General features: G+C 42.5%; 1 protein-coding gene across 8 annotated transcripts in view; it reads right to left on the bottom strand.

Moving 5' to 3' along the window:
- Positions 1–22,065, bottom strand: part of septin9b (septin 9b) — a 140,003-nt gene that overhangs the window by 28,914 nt on the left and 89,024 nt on the right. The window contains exons 1-2 of one of the 8 annotated variants that reach the window (XM_054751784.2): positions 18,568–18,755; positions 17,186–17,290 (exon numbers count right to left, since the gene is read on the bottom strand). The exons of 5 other annotated variants lie outside the window; for them this stretch is intronic. The gene's annotated coding sequence lies outside the window, so the exon portion shown is untranslated. Of the gene's footprint in view, positions 1–17,185; positions 17,291–18,567; positions 18,756–21,396; positions 21,615–22,065 lie in introns of those variants that run through there. 2 more of the 8 variants (XM_070553669.1, XM_054751782.2) reach the window with 2 other exon arrangements.

Here is a 22,065-nt window from a genome sequence, read left to right as displayed (position 1 = left end):
GTAGCCCTAGTCCTAGTGCTCTGAAAGACCACCTGCCCCACTACCCAGCTCTGTCTATGGGTCTACACATTTAAATTAGGGATAGACAAAATATCGGCATCAATATCGGTATCGGCCGATATTAGTTATTCGGTTCCATAAATAAAACCGGGCCGATATTAATAACCGATATTTTTCCCATCTCGTCTCCATTTGTTTGCCTGTTTCAGAGGGCGAGGGGGGTGATGTGTAATTGTTTAGTCATGTGAACGGTGAATGAAATCATCACAGAACCGTAAATATGTGTGGTGTGTGTACATAATAATGTAAATAACGGCTTTAATCATTTTAATTCTATACAAAATCTGTTGACTTTAGAAGCATTAATGTCAGTACATCGGTATCGGCAAATATCAGTTATCGGCCATAACAGTGATCTTAATATCGGATATCGGTAGTGGTCCAAAAATTTCATATTGGTGCATCGCTAATTTAAAAGGACGGCTTGCCAGGCTAACCCAGACCATCATGGCACTTCAAGCAAAGAGCAGAAACAGTAATTTTACAGAGACAAACACACAGGCACTGCAACAACTACCTTGTTGCGTCCATTCTCAGTCTGTCTTTCTCATATGGGCATTTTCAAAATCTGTTAATCAGAGACAGAAACATTTAGACCCAAGTTCACCAACGAATAAGCACTTTTTAGGATTTTACTTAAAGAGCAAGTCAACCCCTACCAGAGTAACTCCACTCCCACTTCATGTTTGAAAAATGCAACACATGCTGTTGCCTGGCAGACCGAGAGGGCGGAGCCGCTAACAAATACACACACATTTAGGCTCACGACAGCATTGTGACATCATAATGTACCAGTTTACATCATAGCATACTTCTTAGCCAATAGCGGTGGCAGATTTAAATTAAAATACAGTGCAGAGTTTTTACCTGACAACGGCACAACACTGCCAGTTTTAGGCAGAATATTTAAATTTTAACTAAGATGCACTGAAATGCCAAATTATTGACGACACGTGTCTGTAGCACGATTAGACACTCGTTTATTTAGTTTATCAGCAAAAAAAAGTTTATTTGGGGGTGACTTGCTCTTTAAACCAGCAACTTAATCCTACACAGAGCTTCCAACCAAACTGTGTCACTTCTGTCAGTGCGCCCCAGGGCAGCTGTGGTTACATCGTAGCGCGTCACCATCAGTGTGTGAATGTGTGTGAATGGATGAATGATATACTGCAGTGTAAAGCGCTTTGGAGTCCTTACTCTGAAAGGTGCTATACAAGTGCGGGTCATTTATCATTTATCTTTGAAGTAAAAATGCATTTAACAGAAACAACTCGCCTGTTATTATGTAAACTACTGTTAAATGTCTGTTTCATAAAGAGCTTTTCTGCTTCAGAGGAGAATTTAGCCTGAAACATGCCTAATGAGGTCGTTTTTAATGCAAACCTGCTGCCTTCACAAAAAGAGAGCAGGTGTGTCAGGAAAAGTCTAACCCCAAAATTCCACTATCTCCGCTCCGCTCCGGCACGAACTCCGCAGCAAAAAGGGTCCAGTTGTAGTCAATCAGAGCTGTTCCACTACTGCGGCCGTGAGGCGCAGTGCGCCGCCCGCCGTTACGCCATCCGGCAAAAATAGGGTAGATTCTATTTTTGCCGGACGCCGGAGCACCTCCGCAGTCAATAGACAGAAATCACAATCGCCCAACAGGAAAGGGAGCAAGCACAACTTCCGTTATTTCACAATAAATCGATAAACAAAAAGCGTTTTTTGTTTCATACGCACAGGTTTAACAACTTTTAACAACTATCAATGGCGGCTGAAGTTTACATGCACAAAATTAAGCCACAAATACAGTTTCTACTATCAAAGTAGTCACACTTTGTTGATCCAAACACTGCTGATCTCTCAACACAAATGATGGGCAGATTAAACAGTTCATTTCGATGCTTCTCCCACACAACGGGTGTTTGGATCTAACTTCCGCGTTTATTGCTCGGACTGTATCGCAAGATCTCGAAAATCCCGCGCATGCTTGTTTGCCCACCTCAGGTCTCCGCACCGGAGCGGAGCCGTTGTAGAGCGGGTACCAGTAAAAATTGAGTTCGGAAGCGAGCGGCTGCGGAAAGCGGGGGCGGGGCGGAGGTAGTGGAATTTTGGGGTAATTCATCTTCCCTATGATGATGTCAGACATGGCTGCATCTACAAATATACTCTCACTGTCACTTTTGTGCCCGCTGTGTTGGGGACAACAGTCAGTCTTTAGATTGTGAAGCAAACCACTCAAACCTGCATTTGCAGGAGTAGAAATGATGTGGAGCAGAAGACATGAGCAGCGTATTTGTTGGTGAATCTTCATGTTGTCAGACTTTTATTATTATCACTTTTCTTCACCAGAACTGCATGAGGAAGCTAATGAGATTAAACCCTTCACCAAGCTACGTTTCTCAGGGGGAAACATCCGATTCAGTTTAATACATGAGCCAGATCCCGTCTGAGCACTTGAATCCAAACTATTCCTGCGTCTGTTTTCCCATCTCAGAACAAAGGAGCAGACATGTGAGTGAAAGGATTCATGGGAAGCCGACCCAGGCAGCGGACCAAACAGGTGCGTCAGAGGAGACGTGTCATCACTTTAATGATGAGACATGGTCTCTAATGCAGCTCATCTGGCCTCTACAAGTATAAAAACGCGTAGCTAAACTCTGGTGATGTGAATGAAAATAACTTTATGTAAAAACATGAAGTAGAGGATGTTTGTGGCACACAAACACGTCGTTTAATCATTGTGGAGCTTTGTTTGATGACCTAAAGAAGGAGAGTTCAGCCTTCTTTGCATGAATGGATAAATCCCATCAAAGAAAAGTTTCACTCACTGGTCATTTATCTTAGGATAGGGGCAGGTGTGAGAAACGTTTCATGTTTTAGTTCTTATATTTTCATCAAAGTTCGTGCATCTTTCCCCCAAAAAACAAAACGTGTTTTTGTTGAACGTGCATGTGTGTCTGTGTCTCACATGCTGCTTCAGGGTTTTATCTGGTATTCTCTGGTTTCCTGTTAGTCACAGAGAACTTCACAGGCAACACACCACGGCATTTACATCCGCACTGAAACAGGGTTTGCATAACTGATCTACACCGGCTGAGGATCTGTTTGTGACTGGGACATAAAGTTAGCTCTGATGTTGTGGGTAGCTGTACTTCGGTTTAAACGTGGTTTGAACTATGGGAGGAGCAGAAGGTGTGGTTGTACTACAATGTAGTAAAGCTGTGTTACAGCGTTGCCTATTTACAACCGTTAGTTGTCTCAGTTGCTTGACTTGAATCAGTCATTATCAGTCTTTTTATTCTAGAGTATTGCAGGTTTATTACAGGGTTAGTTGGTTGGTTGGTTTTGAAATATAAACCATGTCTATTGGGCTCGACACACGGGAGGCGACATCGCCTCTCCTCCTTTCATTTTCAATGAGACATGCGCGAAAAAGGGATAATCGCGGGTCTCCCTCCTACCAAGCGAAACGCGAAAAACGTGCGTGTGAAATTTTGCGCTCGTGCACGTGTCGTGCACAGGCGACCCAGCGACGCGATCCCAGAAAGTTGAAACATTTTCAACTTTTCATCGCTGTCGCTCGGACGAGGACCAATCAACGGAGGTTTCATTCTCTGACCAATGAGCGGACAGGATGCTCCGTACTTCTCCGAGCAAACATGGAGGAGAAGTTGATTATTATTATGTTTTATGAAGTAAAATCACAAGTAAGATTTCACATAACCCCTTCTTTCCACAGGAGCCGTCAGCAGCACGTTACTGCAGCAGCACGTCTTGCTCGCGTAAGCTGCTGCTTGGCCCTTCCCACGAGACGCGAAGCAGCAGGGGAGCAGCTGTCACCGACCGAGCACGAAGTCACACGAGTGACTTCGTCAGTAAAAACAACAACAAGCAGGAGAAAATTACAACGTGGATTGTTTTTTATGTTCTGTCCGTTTTATAATCGCCAATACGGACCTGAAAAACAAAGGAGACTGCTAGCTAGGTGATAACTTCTCACGGGGCCGCACAGTTAGTAACTTTTTTAAAAGTAAAGCAACCGGAAGGCAGTACGTTCTTTATTCTGAAAATCTCGGGAGCTTCTCTCCATTTCCGCGTCCGATTTCCTGTCTTTCCTTCCCCAAAAATGTCGAACTTGACCCGTTTCAGAGGCGTCGCGCGTAGAAAATAGAACCGGCGCGTAAAGGCCGCGACATGCTGCTCCTGAGAAGCGGCCGACTCGCACTGCTGACGGCTCCAGTGGAAAAGGTTCTGTTGACCACAGCGGTTCCTATCAGCAGCTATGACGTGCTGCTGCAGTAACGTGCTGCTGACGGCTCCCGTGGAAAGCCGGGATAACTCTAGCAGCACCTTGTGAAACATCATATCTACCGCTTTATTAACTCTGAACCGCTTAAATAACCTTAATTCCCTCCAACGTGACACAGCCAAGCAAAACAACAGAAGTTTCGATTTCGTCATGGAACAGAACGCGTAGACGGCTTTGCCGCTGGTCGCTGCCGCGGATCGCCTCCCGTGTGTCAGGTAATAAAAATGACAGCGACAAATTTCGCTGATCGCGGTCGTTTGTCGCCTCCTGTGTGCCGAGCCCCTAAAGCTCCTTAAACAAAATCAGTTGACAAAAACAGATTAGTTCTGTCTCGACTGACAAGTTAACTGATGGAGATGGTCAATAATAACATCTGAGAAATGACATAGGGTTCCATTAAAACTACTTCATAAATTAATGTACTGCTGTTCCAGTTCAAAATGCAGTTATTCTAACAAAAATATCACAAAACTTCAGCTTGATATCAGAAAGCTCAAGATGAGCTAGCTAATGCATTAGGCATAAACGACAAATCATCATTAAATCCTATAAATAACCATGTTGTGTGAAACATTTAGCAGGGTAAAGCAAGATTCACTATGAAAATTAAGAAATGGAAATTGGTTTTGGCTCCAGTGCGACTAGCTGTTAGCTCGTCAGTCTGGTCGCAATCAACTGCAACTTCGTTCTTTCACAGAGCTATCTGCATCAGGTGACATTTCGCATCTTCAAAACCTTTAAAGGAACCATCTGAGAGATCATTCCCTCAGAAATCCATTAAAGCTATTTTCACCAGACATGGAAGAACTAGCTGTAAACCAAACGCTGGAGCCAAATACAATATGTTCATCCAGGACTTCTAGACTTTTCCACCCAGTCCAACCCACTCTGGAAAAATCATCTGTTTCTGGCGAGAGAGGACATGCCCTGTGAGAAGCTTTAGTGGCATGTGTCACGTTATTTGGATTGATGCGTCTTTGGCAAATGATAGCAACTGAAACCAACCAGAGGGACCTTCTACACTTGGGATGGGAGGGGAGGCAACACTGAACAACCTTTGACCTCTGAAGCGTTTCACAAACTTTATAGACCTTCTTTGATCTTCGCATTGCCTCCATTGATTCCTAAAAGGTTTATTTCTGAAGTGAAACCATGTGGTTGACAGGAATCCTGACTAGAACTTGTGCAGCATCCTGAACAACGAACGCTCAAAGGCCCTCCAAGAAGACACAGTTTACTAGAACATCCACACCACATCTCATCACTCCTGTCTCAAGTCCTTCATCAAAGTCCCATCAGGGACACCCGACTACATTTCATAACAACAGAGGGAAACTTGACCGAACAACGATCAGAAACAAACCACCATTGTTTTCCAGAGAAACCTCATGAAACCAAAGAAGTGACTTTTCACCACTTTTGAGTCCAGCTTAGAACTAAAACGATCTTCATGTTCCAAGCAGACCCTGCAGATCCGTGTCTGTGGAAGGAAGAAAGGCTGGAGGCAGAAATAAATCACTGACACGACTTAAAACCATTCTATAAGAAGTGAGTCTATGGTTTAGGAATAATACGTCTTCAGTTCTGCATTCGATCACGACATGAAACTCTTTTAGCCGACATAAAAGTCCCGCAACCCAAAAAGAAAACATTTGAAACATCCTTCCACCGACTGGTTCTGCTGCCAATAAAAACCCTCAGAAACGTGACTTCGTCGCTTGAATGAAGCAGCTCTGATGAATGAGTGAAGACCCTGATTCCTGAGGAGGTTTTAGAGCAGTTTGGTTAAACATCTGCGTGTGTGCTCCAAAGCATTTTTTTTACCAAACACATCAGAAATACATGGCAGAAATAGTTTGCTTTTCTGTAGTCTTTGACTTTCTTGAATTCAAAGCATCTCATTTTCTCCGTAGAGAGACGTGATGTTGTGGGAAGACAAAGCTGGTCTGGTCTTCTACTCACACGCTGGTATGGACAGCTCTGAAACGCTGCGTGCCTCCAGAATGATCCATTATGGTTTTAAAAGCACGGTTAAGTTCAACCCCCACCAAAGACTTTCCTGTCCTTTTGCCTCTCCTTTTATTTCATTTCCTCGTGTCCTTTTCGGTTACTCTCTCTCGTTTTCCTCCATTTAACCGGAGATGACATTTCCACTGGCCTTTTTCTCTAAAGAGGAAGAGATCATTAAGCTTTATGTCAGCTGCTGTCCGGTAGGATTGATGGTCCAGAAAGAGGAAAGCAGCAGTCGGCTGACAGTTGTGAGAGCGTCACGATTACAGGATGATTCAGCACAATTTTATCTATGTTTTACGTTTGTGGAGTGACTTTGAAACTGGCAGGATGAGATGAGAGCGATTTAGGCCCTGTCCACACGTAGCCGGGGATCTGCCAAAACGTAGATATTTTTCTACATTTTGGCCTGTCATCCACACAAAAACGGAGTTTTTTCACACAAAAACGGAGTTTTTTCACACAAAAACGGAGTTTTTTCACACGAAAACTGATCTTTTTAAAAACTCCAGCCAAAGTGAAGATCTGCGTTTTCTCCGTTTTGGGTGTCTGCGTGTGGACAGACAAAACCGGAGTTTTAAGGTCCGCAACGTCACTTTACGCGACAAAAAAATGCTGACATCACGTGTGCGACCTGTGTTTACACTAGCCGACAGCATGGATGCCCTCAGAGCTGCGCTCGCTTTATCAATTGTCCAAGCACTTTTTGCTCGTTTGTTTTTGCAAGCGGAACTACTGCTCCTTGCGGAAGACCACAGACGAAGGACGAGGTTAAGAACGGGGGAAGTACTGCCACCTACAGGTCTGGCATGTCCTTAACAACGTATTTATCCGGGTACGTGTGGACAGAGTTTTTTTTTTAAACGAGGTGGTGTGGATGCAAGTTTTTGGAGGGGCGGATATTCGTTTTTAAAGAAACCCGGCTACGTGTGGACTAGGCCTTAGCTGAATGTCCACCCAAAGCTTCAGGATTTAATGAGCTAGCTTCACATTTCCTTTCAGCGCGTCATCCATAGAGGTTTGTTTAGATTATAAACAGTAAACGAGCGAATAACATTTTGTTTAGAGCCACGTCTATCAAAAGATAGGATTTATGCATGCTGAGCAATATCTAAAAAAAGAGGATTAGGACCACTAAGATAGTTTTTATCTGAATTCTGGAAACATTTATTTCTTTTTCTGGAAATATCAACTACAAGAGATTTGATGTCGTTGTTGCAAAAAAAAAGAAAAAACTGTTTCCAAAAAGTTTTGAAATTCAAAAACCAAAAACATACGTTTTCAAAAAGAGTTGGATTTTTTTTTCTATGTGAAAAGTAGGCTAAGAAAAATGAGTATAAATAGATGTGAAAGTTTTACTGGAAAATTTAGTGTCTGATGAAAAAAGCCAGCTGAAGTGGGTCAGGTCATTGGTCAGAGCTCCTCATGGACGCCCCCGGGGGGAGGTGCTTGCATGTCCCGCTGGCAGGAGGCCCCTGAGTGGACCCCGGACACGCTGGAGGGAAAAAATCTCCACGTTAGCTGAGAACACCTTGGGATCCTGGGTGGAGCTGGTGGAGGTTGCTGACTGATGTATTAACCAGTCTGTTGTAACTCAAACCTTTGCTACTAGGGATGTAAGAAAATATCGATATGGCAACATACCGTGATATTTTTTCCAGCAATATTATATCGATATTCAAAAACTGTGTATCGGAAATATCTATATGGCAATATATTGTGATATTTTTTCCTGCGATTATTACATCGATATTCAAAAGCCGTGTATCTAAATCTTGAAAGAATTTACATGCAAACTTTTGAGTATTTTCTTTTCGTTTTGTGCAATTCAATCGCCACCCGCTAGTTGGCAGCACTGTGCAACGGGTTTTGTTTCCACCATTTAACTGTAAATCCCTCCATCATGGTTCAGATACCTCATGTTAAACATGTTACGTATCAGTTTGGACTGTTTGTTGAACATTCTTACAATAAATCCAGTAAAAAAAAATGCTTGTAACATCTGACTGAATGTATCGCAATATATCGTATTGTCTCCCCGTATCGTGATTTGTATCGTATCGCCAGAATTTCAAAAATACACATCCCTGTTTGCTACCTTAGGTTAGCACAACTACCCCCCTCAAGTGGGAATACACAGAAACTATGAAAGCACTGCAAGCTAATGAAGAACCATCCATATAGATGGGCAGAGTGAGCTCGCTAGCCCTTAGCGTGGTAAAGAGGACTGTTTTTAGAGTGGATAAAATTGGTCAGTGACTTGTAAGAATCACAAAATAAGACTAAAAAGTATATTTTTCGCAGTTTCCTCCTCCGTGTTTAACAGGTTTAATAGAAACAGCATGCTGCAGTCTGTGGGAGGTAGTGAAATAGTGAAGGCAACACAAGGTTGGAGGGACGTGAGAAGATCTCATGTGGTGTTCATCAGCACCCAAATGCTTAATCCCACAAAAATACATGAAAGTCAAAATAAGGTTTGCGACATCTGCTCTTGTATAACTTCTAGGCCGCGTGAGGTCAGCGACGTCTACAGATGCCACAGGAAGACAACTGCATTTTTAAAAGATGTCACTCTGAAGAATATGGCTGACATAATCCGTCAGCTTTGTCACTTGTGACAGCTTCTGGAGAATGTAGCCCCTAACCTAATGAGGAGCAAACAGATGGTGCAGCTCAGTCCTCCTGGTAAAAAAAAATGAGTACGGAGTTTCTCTAAACACCTCTGAATAAATGAGAGGAAGTATGCCTGAAATAAAAGGAACCAACAGAGAAATGCGTTCAAACCACAGAGGTCGGGAAAATTGTTTGGATGAATCCCAGTAAGAAGATCCTGAAAAAAGGAGGAACACAGAAGAGAAGACAGCGTGGTGCTGTGTATCATTATAGGATCCCGCTGACCACCGCCATAACTCAAAGCTGAGAAAGAGAGAGAGAGACGGTGGGGGTCCCCCACCACAGAAACAGCAGACAGCTGCAGCAGGGGTCAGGGGATGGGGGCAGCGGGTAAGAGGAAGCCTCCAAGTATGAAGCGGGAAAGGGGCGGACTGGTTCAGTTCTTAATGTGACGCTGCAATTTGTGAGAGAAACCGAGACGCATGGCGCTGACTAGCTAGCAGTTGGGAACGAGAGGGCGTCGTAAACAAAATTAGCATAGCCTGCCAGACTAGTCCGTGGTTTTATTCTACACAGAGAACTAATGTTTCACGTAAGAAGCATGAGGCTGGCTGGCCAGGCTAAAAAATAAGACCTGCTGTGGTGTCTTAATCGTGTCGCTGTTTGTTTACCCATCTGGTGGCTGACTACTCCTAAAGTTCTCACATTTCTCTCATTTTCAAACAGAGAAAGTAAAATAAGAACGGTTCCTGTTGGGTTCCTGATGACTGCAACAAGTTTGTAACCATTCAGCGAAAAACAAACTGCTTCTGCAAAGTTTTTAAAGAGCAAGTCACCCCCAAATCTATGGGGTGCCATTTGTAAAGTCAAACAGTCATAATCTAACAGCAATAGTTTTGGTTATTTAGCATATCATAAGAGAAAAAACTGGGAGTTCACTTTTTCAAAATCATATTTTCACCATGTTATTCAGACATTTATAAATGCTAAAGTTTCCAAATAAATATTTAGTTAGCAAGCTAAATATTTAATTTGTAGTTAAATATTTATTTTGCAAGCTAAATATTTAGGTCTGATCTAAATATTTAGTTTGTAAAATAAATATTTAATTCACTAACTAAATATTTAATTTACTAATTAAATATTTATTTTGGAACTAAATATTTAATTTGTAAATTAAATATTTATTTTCTGAAATAAATATTTAAATCTCAGCTAAATATTTATTTTGGAGCTAAACATTTAGTTTGCAAAATCAGTATTTGGGAAATAAATATTTAAGTCTGACCCAAAAATATAAAACATAGTGTGGAGCTAAATAACATCGTGGAAAATAAATATTTAGCTGGTACTTAAACATTTAGCTAATATGCAAATTTGCTTGCCAATAAGCAGAAGTTGGTTACCAAAATAAAAGCTGGATCTCGCTAACCTCTTTATAAACTCTTTCTCCGAACCAGAACTTGTTTTATCTCCGGTTCTATTCTTCTGAACATGTCCGACGTATTGGCTGAAGAAGAATAGAACCGGAGGTAAAACAAGTTCTGGTTCGGAGAAAGAGTTTATAAAGAGGTTAGCGAGATCCAGCTTTTATTTTGGTAACCAACTTCTGCTTATTGGCAAGCAAATTTGCATATTAGCTAAATGTTTAAGTACCAGCTAAATATTTATTTTCCACGATGTTATTTAGCTCCACACTATGTTTTATATTTTTGGGTCAGACTTAAATATTTATTTTCCAAATACTGATTTTGCAAACTAAATGTTTAGCTCCAAAATAAATATTTAGCTGGGATCTAAATATTTTTTTGGGAAAACAAATATTTAATTTACAAATTAAATATTTAGTTCCAAAATAAATATTTAATTAGTAAATTAAATATTTAGTTAGTGAATTAAATATTTATTTTACAAACTAAATATTTAGATCAGACCTAAATATTTGGTTTGCAAAATAAATATGTAACTACAAATTAAATATTTAGCTTGCTAACTAAATATTTATTTGGAAACTTTAACATTTATAAATGTATGAATAACATGGTGAAAATATGACTTCGAAAAAGTGAACTCCCAAATTTTTCTCTTATGATATGCTAAATAACCAAAAATATTGCTGTTAGATTATGACTGTTTGACTTTACAAATGGCACCCCATACAAATCAACTGTTGTTTTTTCTGATAAACTATATAAATGTCTAATCGTGCTGCAGACACGTGCAGTCGATAGTTTTGCACTTTAGTGCATTTTAGTTGAAATTTGAATTTTCTGCCTAAAACTGTCAGTGTTGTGCCGTTGCCAGGTAAAAACTCTGCACTGCGTTTGATTTTAAACCTGCCATCGCTGTTGGCTAAGAGGTACCCTAGAACGTTAGCTGGTACCATGTGATGTCACAATGCTATTGTGAGCCTGTGTGTGTGTGTGTGTATTTGTTAGCAGCTCCGCCCTCGCGGTCTGCTAGGCAACAGCATTTGTTGCATTTGTCAAACAGGAAGTGGGAGTGGAGTAATACTCTGGTAGGGGGAAACTTGCTCTTTAAACAAGTTAAAAAATCCAGCAACATCAGAGGAATGGTCCCGCGACCCAGAAAAGAAAATTGGGATCCTCACAAATGTTTTGGGATATTCTGGAAACTCCCTCAGCGATCACTTTCAGCTTGTCACCAACAGTGTGGACGATCAGACAGGAACACGCTATCTTTACACCACTTTCCCCTAATGTTAAAATGTGAATACAATGCAACATTTAAACAAATTCATGCATGAATTTCTCCTCATTATCTCTTGTTTTATTCCCAATCTGGTCAACAACCCTTCCCGAAGTTGTCCCACATGTCTGACTCATTTACTGGCTTAAAAATTAATAATAATAGTAATGCAAATTTGTACAGCAGTTTTCTACAGGGACTCCAAAGTGTTTTACACACTGATGGTGATGAGCTACGATGTAGCCACAGCTGCCCTGAGACACACTGACCCCACTGGTCCCTCTGACCACCACCAGCAGGTAAGCAGGGTCAAGTGTCTTGCCCAAGGACTGACACATGGGTTCGAACCAGCAAACCTCTGATGATTACAGAGTGACCACCTAACCTCCTCATCAGCACCCTCACCAAGAAGTTTGTTTAAATTTCTGGGTTTTTTTTTTTCAAATCACTGTGTTCTTTACTGTGTGTGTGTGTGTGTGTGTGTGTGAAGGAGAAGAAGAAGAAGAAGAAGAAGAAGAAGAAGAAGAAGAAGAAGAAGAAGAAGAAGAAAATATAATTTCTATAGCGCCTCTCAAGATAAAAATCACGAGGCGCTTCACAAAAAAAAATTAAAAAAAATTGTAAAAATATAAAAAAGCATTTCGAAAATGTTTAAAATATATTTAAAATGAGCAAGAATAAGCTGTTGCGATTTAAAAGAAAAAATGTAAAGAAAGAGAGAGAGTGAACAGGAAAGAGGAAAATCAGTGGATCCTGAGGAAGGTGGAATAGGAGGGGAGAGCAGAATAAAGAGAGAGAGGTGAAGAAGGTCATACAAAAGCCAGCTTGAACAAGTGAGTCTTCAGCTGCTTTTTAAAGGAGACCACTGAGTCCACTGATCTCAGGCTCAGGGGGAGAGAGGTCCAGAGTCTGGGGGCCACAGCAGCAGATGATCTGTCACCTTTGACCTTTAGCCTGGTGCTGCACAACCAGTAGGCTTTGGTCACTGGACCTCAGGGACCTGCTGGGGGTGTAGGGACTAAGAAGATCACCAATGTAAGATGGTGCTTGTCCATGTAAGGCCCTATAGACCAGAACCAGGATCTTGACATGAACCCTGAAGTTGACTGGCAGCCAGTGAAGCTGGAGGAGAAGCGGGGTGATGTGGGTGTGTTTGGAGGACTTGGTCAGAAGCCGAGCACAGGCGTTCTGAACCACCTGTAGACGGTTCAGGGAGGTTCTGCTCAGACACGTGAAAAGAGAGTTACAGTAGTCTAAGCGTGAGGAGATGAAGGTGTGGAGAACTGTCTCAAGTTCAGAGCGGGACAGAATGGGACTCAGCTTAGCAACGTTCCTGAGATGGAAGAAGGAAGAGCGAACAAGAGAACTGACATGAGAATCCAGGGTGAGAGCTGGGTCAAAGGTCACGCCAAGATTCCTGACGGAAGGTTTGGTGTGGGAAGCAAGCTGACCAAGAGAGTATGTGTGTGTGTGTGTGATCAAAACACAAAAAATCCCGGACGAGCCCCACTTTAGGTTTAAATACAATGTTATATTTTGCCCTTATTTCTTTTTGAGTGCCTCAGAGCAGTTTTATTTAATTTAATTGTGTATATAGGTATTTACATAAGTATGTACATGCGTGGGTATCTATGTATCCATGCATATGCGTATTTATTTGTGTGTGTGTATGCATATATTTACATGAGTATATATATATATATTTATACATATCGTTATTTTTACTGTTATTATTTATTTACTTTCCTTCTTTTTTCTTTTTTTAATCTGTTATAACTTTCTAACTGCCACCTTATTTGTTATCGGTTGTGTTGTAGGAGGACCTGCTCGAAAACGAGATGTTACATCTCAAGCAGTTTATCCTCCTGAAAAACATAAGTTAAATAAATAAATAAATAAATAAAAACATGAATCAAAGCATCATAATGATTTGAATTTAAACAACCACAAAGTATTTGTCTTCATGCCAAAACCAAATCTGTATCTTCCAGTAAATAATCCTCAAATCAAACTGTCACTTGACCTATAATTAATTCCTCTGCCACAGTCGACCCCCACTCATCCAGCGTTGGCGGGTCGACGAGCTGTCAGCGCTCAAGGGTCACGACGTGTATGACTTCCTCCCAGCAGTAACGCACGTGTGTTCCTGCAGGAAAGGACATGCTAGCAGAAGTGTGTTGCTGCATTTTACTGTTTAAAAAAGGTATTTCCTGTAGAAACTGCATGCAAACTAAAGGAATTACAAGGCCACTGAGGATTTTATACAATCACATTTAAGATGTGTATCTAAGGAGCCATAAACTGTAACGGGGGGAGCGACATTTTTAGATCGCCACGCTATTCACCATAAAACATGTTCGCACGTCGCCTCCTCTCAGCTCTGCAGCCTGCAGGCAAATTCTTTGGTCAAAAACACCAAACATGTGATAAATGACCAAAATAAAAGACAACAGCATGATAAAGAAGTGGATTCGTGTTAAAAGTTTCGCAGTGTGTGTCGGTCTGAAACAGTGGCCGTAACAATCCGTCAGCTAAAAGGAGAAAAACGAAGAATCTGTTATTTATCTAAATCACGGTGGAGAATTTATCACGAGTGTTTTTAATCAGCGAGTTACTTTGATGAGCAAACACACAAACAATGGCTGAGAGAACTGAACCAGTTCTAATCAGATAGGGACTCGTGGTATCGCATGTGTTTTAGCTGCAGCTTAAAGCCTGTTGGGTAAAAAATAATGATTTTCTAAACCATGAACCTATTTTGCTGTGTTAATTAAGAGCTTCGGATTCATGCAGACCACATGTTCAAGACTGGGTAGTTACAGGGGTGGGCAATCCTGGTCCTCGAGGGCCGCTGTCCAGCAGGTTTTACTTGTTTCTCTGCTTAAACACACCTGGTTTGAATCTACTAGTGATTAACAGGCTGCTGCAGAGCCTGATGAGCTGCTGAACAGCTGATTCATCCAGGAATCAGGTGTGTTGGGGCAGGTAAACTACTAAAACCTGCTGGATAGCGGCCCTCGAGGACCAGGATTGCCCACCCCTGCTTCAGAAGGAGCAGAGATGCATCACTAGCTCTGTTTTAGAGTTAGAATAAACAAGTTGTGTGTGCAGCATCCAGCAGCAGCAACAGCAGAGATAGAGCAAGTCAGATAAAGTGGATCATGTGACACGTTGAACACTGGACGGACTGACGGAGTTCAAAAGCTGAGCTCAGAAACATAAGGCAAGGCAAAAACTGTGCAAATAGTTTAATTATTATAGTAATTTAGATTTGTACTCTTAACTACTCAAAAATTATTAGTTACATTCTGCTTTGTGAGCGAACATTGTGGGGCTTTTGGTGTTGTTTTAACTACTAACTCATTCACTGCCATTGATGACTAAAATCATCATTTTAGATCTAACCGTTCACTGCCAACGACGACTAAAGTCATCATTTGCTTTTATTTATTTTTTTACTGTGTGGGCGTCGGACGAGCCCCCGCACCGAGAGAAGAAACATCTCAGCTCTGAAGCCGATCTTCATCCGCATACGTCACGCGTCACATGATCGGGAGGCAGAAAATCCATGTGTTAGGAGATTGTTTTGGGCCGTTCCTGTAAAAAAAAAAAGTGAGGCGCGAACCGGAAAAGAGTCTGCCGATCACAATTCGACAACGCATTATGAAAGAACGGATAACGCTCGAAACGCGCGGATTCTTCCTGATGTAAGAGGTGAGTCTCCTCTTCGTTTTGCTTGTTTTGGCGTCAACATCATCCTAGCGCGCAACGTTCTGTGACTCTTAAAAAAACAGTAAAAACGGTGAGCGAATGAGTTAAGTTTCAGATATTTGAAATACAAACAAAACAAATAATAATAATAATATATAAATAGCTTGTATTTGTATAGCGCTTTCTTAGGGTTCTACAACCCTCCCAAAGTGTTTCACAACACTTCAGTCATTCACTCATTCACATGCTGGTGATGATAAGCTACAATGTAGCCACAGCTGGGGCGCACTGACAGAAGTAAGACTGACAAGCACAGGCACCACCGCTCTCTCCGACCACCACCCGCAGGCAAGGCGGGGTTTCTTTTTTGCCCAAGGACACAAAAGCAGCATTCTCTGTTGGGAGCCGGGATCAAATCTACGACCTTCAGATTATTGGACAACCCGCTCTACCTCCTGAGCTGCTGCAGCTTTTTTATGGATATCACCACAAGGTGTAATTACATAATAATATAACAGTAATAAACACGTAAAATCTACCTGGCAGAAGGAAGGTAAAACGGCACCATATGATACCGCTCCATTATTGTCAGTTATGAACCCAGATGCTCAGTGGTGTGGCATCCATTGGCATTTCTCAACATTGCTCTATTTAGAGCATCCTGGACATGTGGGCTTCTGTCGTAGCTCTTCTCTACTTTTGTAGCAGCACCTCCTGTCCATGTTTTCTTAGTGTTCCTAATCAGTCAAGTCAAATTTCTGGTTGAATGTTAGGGCTAGGGTCCTTTCTCTGATACATATCTAACCCTGCATGGGCCCAGACGCTTTTATTATGGTTATAGCTCAAGATCGATAACTTTTGGTTTCATAGTACCGGTAATCTCAAATCACACAACTGCTCTCGTTGTTGGAACTTTACAGAAGATTTACCATGACTGTTGCAACATGGCGCAACTACAACAGCTTTTTTTCTCTGCACCCAACCAAATACATGATAATAGGTATAGGTGAGACCTTGGTTAGACATTGAGTATGTTTACATGCAGCCAATATCCGGGTTATGATCGGGTTAAGGTCGGCATTCGGGTTTCTGAGTTGATCAGAATAACCCGTTTACAAGCATAAATAGAAAGAGTTACCTCTAACTTGCATAACCCGATTTAAATGCGGACGTTGGGGTAGCGTCAGGACGTATGGACTACGTCCAGACGCAATATGCGTCATTTCCGGTTCTTCTTGTTCCGGTATCCTTGAAAACAACAACATGTTTCCCAGTTCGGAAGAGATAGCGACCGCGTTTGTTTGCGCTTTAGTTTCCTCGTCACTCCAAAAGTGTGGTGCTGTGCCGCGACTCGCCATGTTGCTCCCAACTTGTTGTTTACTTCCAGAGTTCTGGCGCATACAAGACGTCTCGCTACTCAAAAGACCAAGATTCCTTGCGAACAGAGCACGCGCAGAACACACACTTTGATGGGGATATCCCGATATGCGTTTACACGACCAAACATTCGGGTTAGAAAAGGGTTACCCCAGGTGTAGTAACCGGGTATTTAAAAACCCGGATGTGCTCATAAGCGGGTTTTTAAAAACCCGGTTATGAGCATATCCGGGTTTTTGGTGGTGTTTACAAAGACCTGCAGAACCGGGTTATTGTGAATATTCGGGTTTTAAAAGGGTTACTGGCTGCATGTAAACGCACTGATTGGGACCCCTGGGGTTAGTCAACCAATCAGAAGTGTTGGGGGTTCCCACCACCATTGTAAAGGTTACAGGAAGTCTGTCGCCTCCTCACCAGGGCTGTTTTCTGAGGTACGTCTCTACCCGGGTGATCTGTTGGGCCCTTGATCCTGCAGAGGAAACACTCAGGGGTATGGATCCAGGAAACTTTTTCTTGTTCCTGGAAATGTGAACCAAAAAACATTGGTGGTGTCTAAATACCAGGATAACACGTTTCTGCATCTCTGTGGAACAGCAACACACTTTTGGATGCCTTGAGGTCTTCACTTGTAACTTAGCTCAAGTAGAAAGCCCAGACGTGTTAATAAAAAGCTGTTGATTTGAATCGTTCATCTATTATCTAATACGTTAGAGCCCAAAGTTGTTCGTTAACCTCAATTTCTGCCATTTTCATTGCTTGTCAGCTGGTTTCTGTCACATAACCGTTTTAAAGTTCCCCGCTGCCAAACTCAGTAAATGATTCAAGAGTGCAGCTAAAAGTCGTCCTTAGCCATGATCCTTTAATCAATCAATCAATCAATCAATACTTTATTAATGCTTGCAGTCTTCCAGTGTTTACATGCTGCTGAAACAAAATGCTGCAAAATGAGCGGAAGCATTCATTTCTTCTTAACACCAACAACCAGAAGTTCCTCGTGTACCACTGAACGGTACAACCCAGACAGAAGTCAAACTGATAATGTTTCAAAATCTGAATCCGACCAGAAACAACCGACCAAAGTTAGAAGAGGCTCCTTCAGCTTCTCCTGGAACCTGGCAGCAAAGCATTTTAAGGGAACGTGTAAAAATAAAAGCAGATTCAAACAGGTTGGCCCTAGAGGTGTGTGTGCCCGTGTGTGTGTGTGTGTGTGTGTGTGTGTGTGTGTGTGTGTGTGTGTGTGTGTGTGTGTGTGTGGTGGGGGTGGGGGTCCCCTGCACCAGATCAAAACTAAACCTGAAAACCCAGTTTGATGTGATGAGAGGCGAGTGTGAAGAAGAAAACCAGACATTTCATTTAAAGAGTAACAAAGATCTGAGCCTCACTTTCACAGACCGGCCATCCAAGCGTGCTGCAGCGCAGAGGACACAATGGGTGGGAGAGGAAGAAAGAAAAGCAGAGGGGAGGAGGAAAGTGAGGGGGATGGAAGAATGGGAGTGCTGACCCCCCAAACTCTTCCCAGTGGCTGAACAATGAGAAAGGAAAAAACATATCTCTTGGAAGGCTTGATGAGTCTGTTAAGCCAAATTATGGTCTTTCTTCACAAAACATGTCCAGTCTCCACCTCTCATGTTCAGAACTTCATTCTCAGCTCTGCTCACTAAAGACACCAGGTAAACCAACAACCAGCAGATTTAAAACACCCCTCTCCTCTAATGTTTCAGGCCTAACTTTCATCCTCCATTAAAATCACCTCCAACTCTCACAGGACAGAAAAAAAACATTAAAAAATAACTCACCCAACCCTTTCCTTTCCTTCTCTCCACTCCAACTCTCCCTCTTTCTCAATCTCAGCTCCAGCTTGTGAGTTTGGGTTGCTCACTGAGCTGCCCACTGGCCCCGCCCACAGAGGGTCATGTGACTGCCATCCCAAGTGGACTGGAAGGCATCTGCTGGTCACACCCCTCATTCAGAGAACGTGAATGGAGGACTTTGTGGAGTTATCCCAAATCGCACGTGATTCCAAAAATTCACAGAAGGAAGAAAAAGGAAAGTTGTGGAGAATTATAAACAAAACACACACTGTGTGTGTGTGTGTGTGTGTGTGTGTGTGTGTGTGTGTGTGTGTGTGTGTGTGTGTGTGTGTGTGTGTCCCATTGCCTTGGGTATTAAATGCTATGTGTGTACTTAAAAGGTTTGGTCATCTTTTTCTGAGATGTGCACACACACACACACACACACACACACCACCCTTGCAGCCGTGGTTGATGCATGACTAAACCCATGACAAACACACAGCAGTTCTATATTTAGTGGGGTTGCCTGGAGCTTCCCCAGAGGAGTCATTTGTTTGTCTTTGTTGACTCTTCCTGTGTGATAAACTAGTAAATTCATTAGTCTTCAGTTTTGTGGTGTTGAACCATCATTTGGTGCATTTAATAAAAAACATGACGATGATAATAAACAAACTGATGGCTGCCTTTGATCCTTTGGCCAACAGGGGGCGCCCAGTTTGATTTACACAAGAAATGAGATTGAACTAAAGGATTAGTTCCCTTAGCTGCATGATGGTGCAGTTGCACTGTTGCCTAGTAACAAAGCCACAGGTTCGAATCCCAGCTGCAGCTTTTCTGCATGGCGCTAGCGTGTTCTCCTGGGGGTTCTTCTGGGTACTCTGGCTGCCTCCTACATAAACATGCATGTTGGGTTAAATGGGGGCTTTAATCGTCCCTATAGGTATGAGTGAGTCTGATGTCTCTCATCTGTCCCTGTGATGGACTTGGAGACCTGTCCAGGGTGTCTCTCACCTGATCACTGCTTGACCTCTTCCATAACCCAATTTAGGGCCAAGGTGTAAAGGAGAGTGTGCAACACCTGTCACCCTCTCGTGAGTGACTGGGCGTTATGAGAAACCCAGGCTCCATCCGTGTCTGCCAGTGTGTCCTTGGGCAACATCCTACATATTCTGCTGCTGGTGGTTAGAGGGTCTGGTGCAGGGGCGGCGTTAGGCCCGGCTACTTGGGCTGAAGCCCCGGATGTTTCATAGAAAGCCCCGGATCTAAATCGCGGAAGTAACATGCAGTACCAAAGTCCAACAGAGAGGGCGCAGCTGGCAGTAGTTTGTATACAGCCTGCCTGAGCCTCCACCACTGAAGAAGAAGAAGCCCTTCAGCAGCCGGCTTCTTCTGCACTCTCTGCCTGAAACGCATGAGTGAAGATGGACATAAGGACGTTTTTTAGACCAAAAGTACGGCGACAGAACCCCAGCTTTGATGAGACTGGTGTTGACTCAGGTTTGTGAGTCTTATTTGAAAATATTTGTTGTGCTGCTGGTTTGCCTAAAGTTAGCTTATCAGGTAAAGTTGTTGGAGAAAGAAAGGGAATATTTACTATCATCTCACACTAAACACTAACAGGAACAATACTCTGCCCTGAATATGCTTAATATGTAGCTTCAGATTAAAAATTATGTGGTACAAGACATATATATATATATGATGTTGACTAGTGCGTGTCACGTGTGTGTGCGCGTGTTAAGCCCCGGATGTTCTTCAGTCCTTAATCCGCCCCTGGTCTGGTGTGTGAAAGGGTGAATGATTACCTGTGGTAGAGCGCTTTGGAGTCCTCTGACTCAGTAAGTGCAGGTCATTAACAACTCGTTCTTTGAGAATATTAGACAACAAAGTTAGGGATTAAAATACAAAGCTCACCCAGTCCTCACCAACAGCACAGCCTAAAGAGCTTTTATCTACATCTGATTTTAATCCAAACCCCTGACCCCAACCCAAGGTGCAGTTTAAAGTTGACCGGCTGACCTCCAGTTTTCTTGCTGCCTCGACGTTTTTCTGCCTCTGTGCCCTCACCATGTTGCTCCGGTCGACTCTAGCATGCTTGTTCTTTGTCATTTAGGATATTCTCCTCTGCACATCTGTTTAATGCCCCTTTAGAGACAGTACTGTCCTTTGCTTGAACTGCTCTTTCTTTTCTACGTCTGCTTTTCATTTTCTTTTAACTCAAAGAGTTGATGTCACACTTTTAGAACCAATTTTACTTTTGCCAAGAGGACGAGAATAAATTGTGAACAAAGAGAAAAATAATAAAGCCACTGGGACCAAATTACAAAATAAACAGTGTAATATGACACTGTTTGCCCCACATGACCCGTTCACTTACTAAACTTCTTACAGAAATGCTAAACAGACCAAGTCAGAGTACTACAAAACAAGTTTTCACTGTTTTCTTACTGTTTGTGTCTTCAGTAATCAGCAGTTCCTTCAGTGGCGTGTCCAGATCTTTTAAAATGGGGTGGCCAGGTGAGGCACAACTTTGTGCATGGGTGGCACCAATGGATATGCTTTTTTGTTTTTAACCCCCAAGCCTTTTGTGGACAATGAAAAGCCTATTTAAAGATAAATCAGTGTGTTGGCACCTGGGGTGGCCAATCAGATTCCAAGGGTGGCATGTGCTACCCCAGACCACTCCCTGGACACGCCCCTGAGTTCCTTCCATGTGAGATGCTGCTGTTTTCCTGACTTTAGACAGGTCAAACTGACAGTTTTTACACCTTTTTATTAAACATAAAAACACAAAAATATCTCTTTTTGTGTTTTTTAGGCGCCTCATCTTACCTCCAGCTTCAGCCCAAAACTGTTTCTCCAGTTGTTGTGATAGTAGGGCTAATGGAGCCTGTCGTTTGTAATCTGTCTTCCCATCTGTCGGCTCCCAACAAGCCAAAGTGTCTTTAAAGAGAGAGTTGGGATTTTTAAGTGGGGGGTTGTGTTCTCTGATTATTATCAGTTTCTTCCCTGCAGTCTGAATGATCGCAGTTTGGAGAATCAGAAGGAAGATTTATTTTAGTCGTTTCCAGAATTAATCTAAAACTGTTCAAACCTGAATAAATATAAAACATTTCATGCTTTTTACACCAGGGCTATTCAATTCCGGGCCTGGAGGGCCGGTACCCAGCACGTTTTAGTGGATTCTCAGCTCCAACACACTAGATTCAGTGGTTGAATCACCCGTGCAGCAGCTCATCAGGCTCCTCAGGAGCCTGTTAATCACCTGCTGATTGAAATCAGGTGTGTTGATGCAGGTTAAAACTAAAACGTGTTGTATACCGGCCCTCCAGGCCTGGAATTGAATAGCCCTGCTTTACACGCATGGCAGGTTTGCATTAGCCAGCAGTTCCAGGCCTGGAGGGCCGGTATCTATCACATTCTGGCCTGGTGAGCTGCTGCACAGGTGATTCAACCACTGAATCTAGTGTGTCGGAGAAGAGAAACCATTAAAACCACCAA

Source organism: Nothobranchius furzeri, chromosome 7, assembly GCF_043380555.1.
Source record: "Nothobranchius furzeri strain GRZ-AD chromosome 7, NfurGRZ-RIMD1, whole genome shotgun sequence".
Classification (NCBI taxonomy): domain Eukaryota; kingdom Metazoa; phylum Chordata; class Actinopteri; order Cyprinodontiformes; family Nothobranchiidae; genus Nothobranchius; species Nothobranchius furzeri.
Note: the sequence above shows the minus strand (reverse complement) of the source record. Positions and strands in the feature narration are given on the sequence as shown.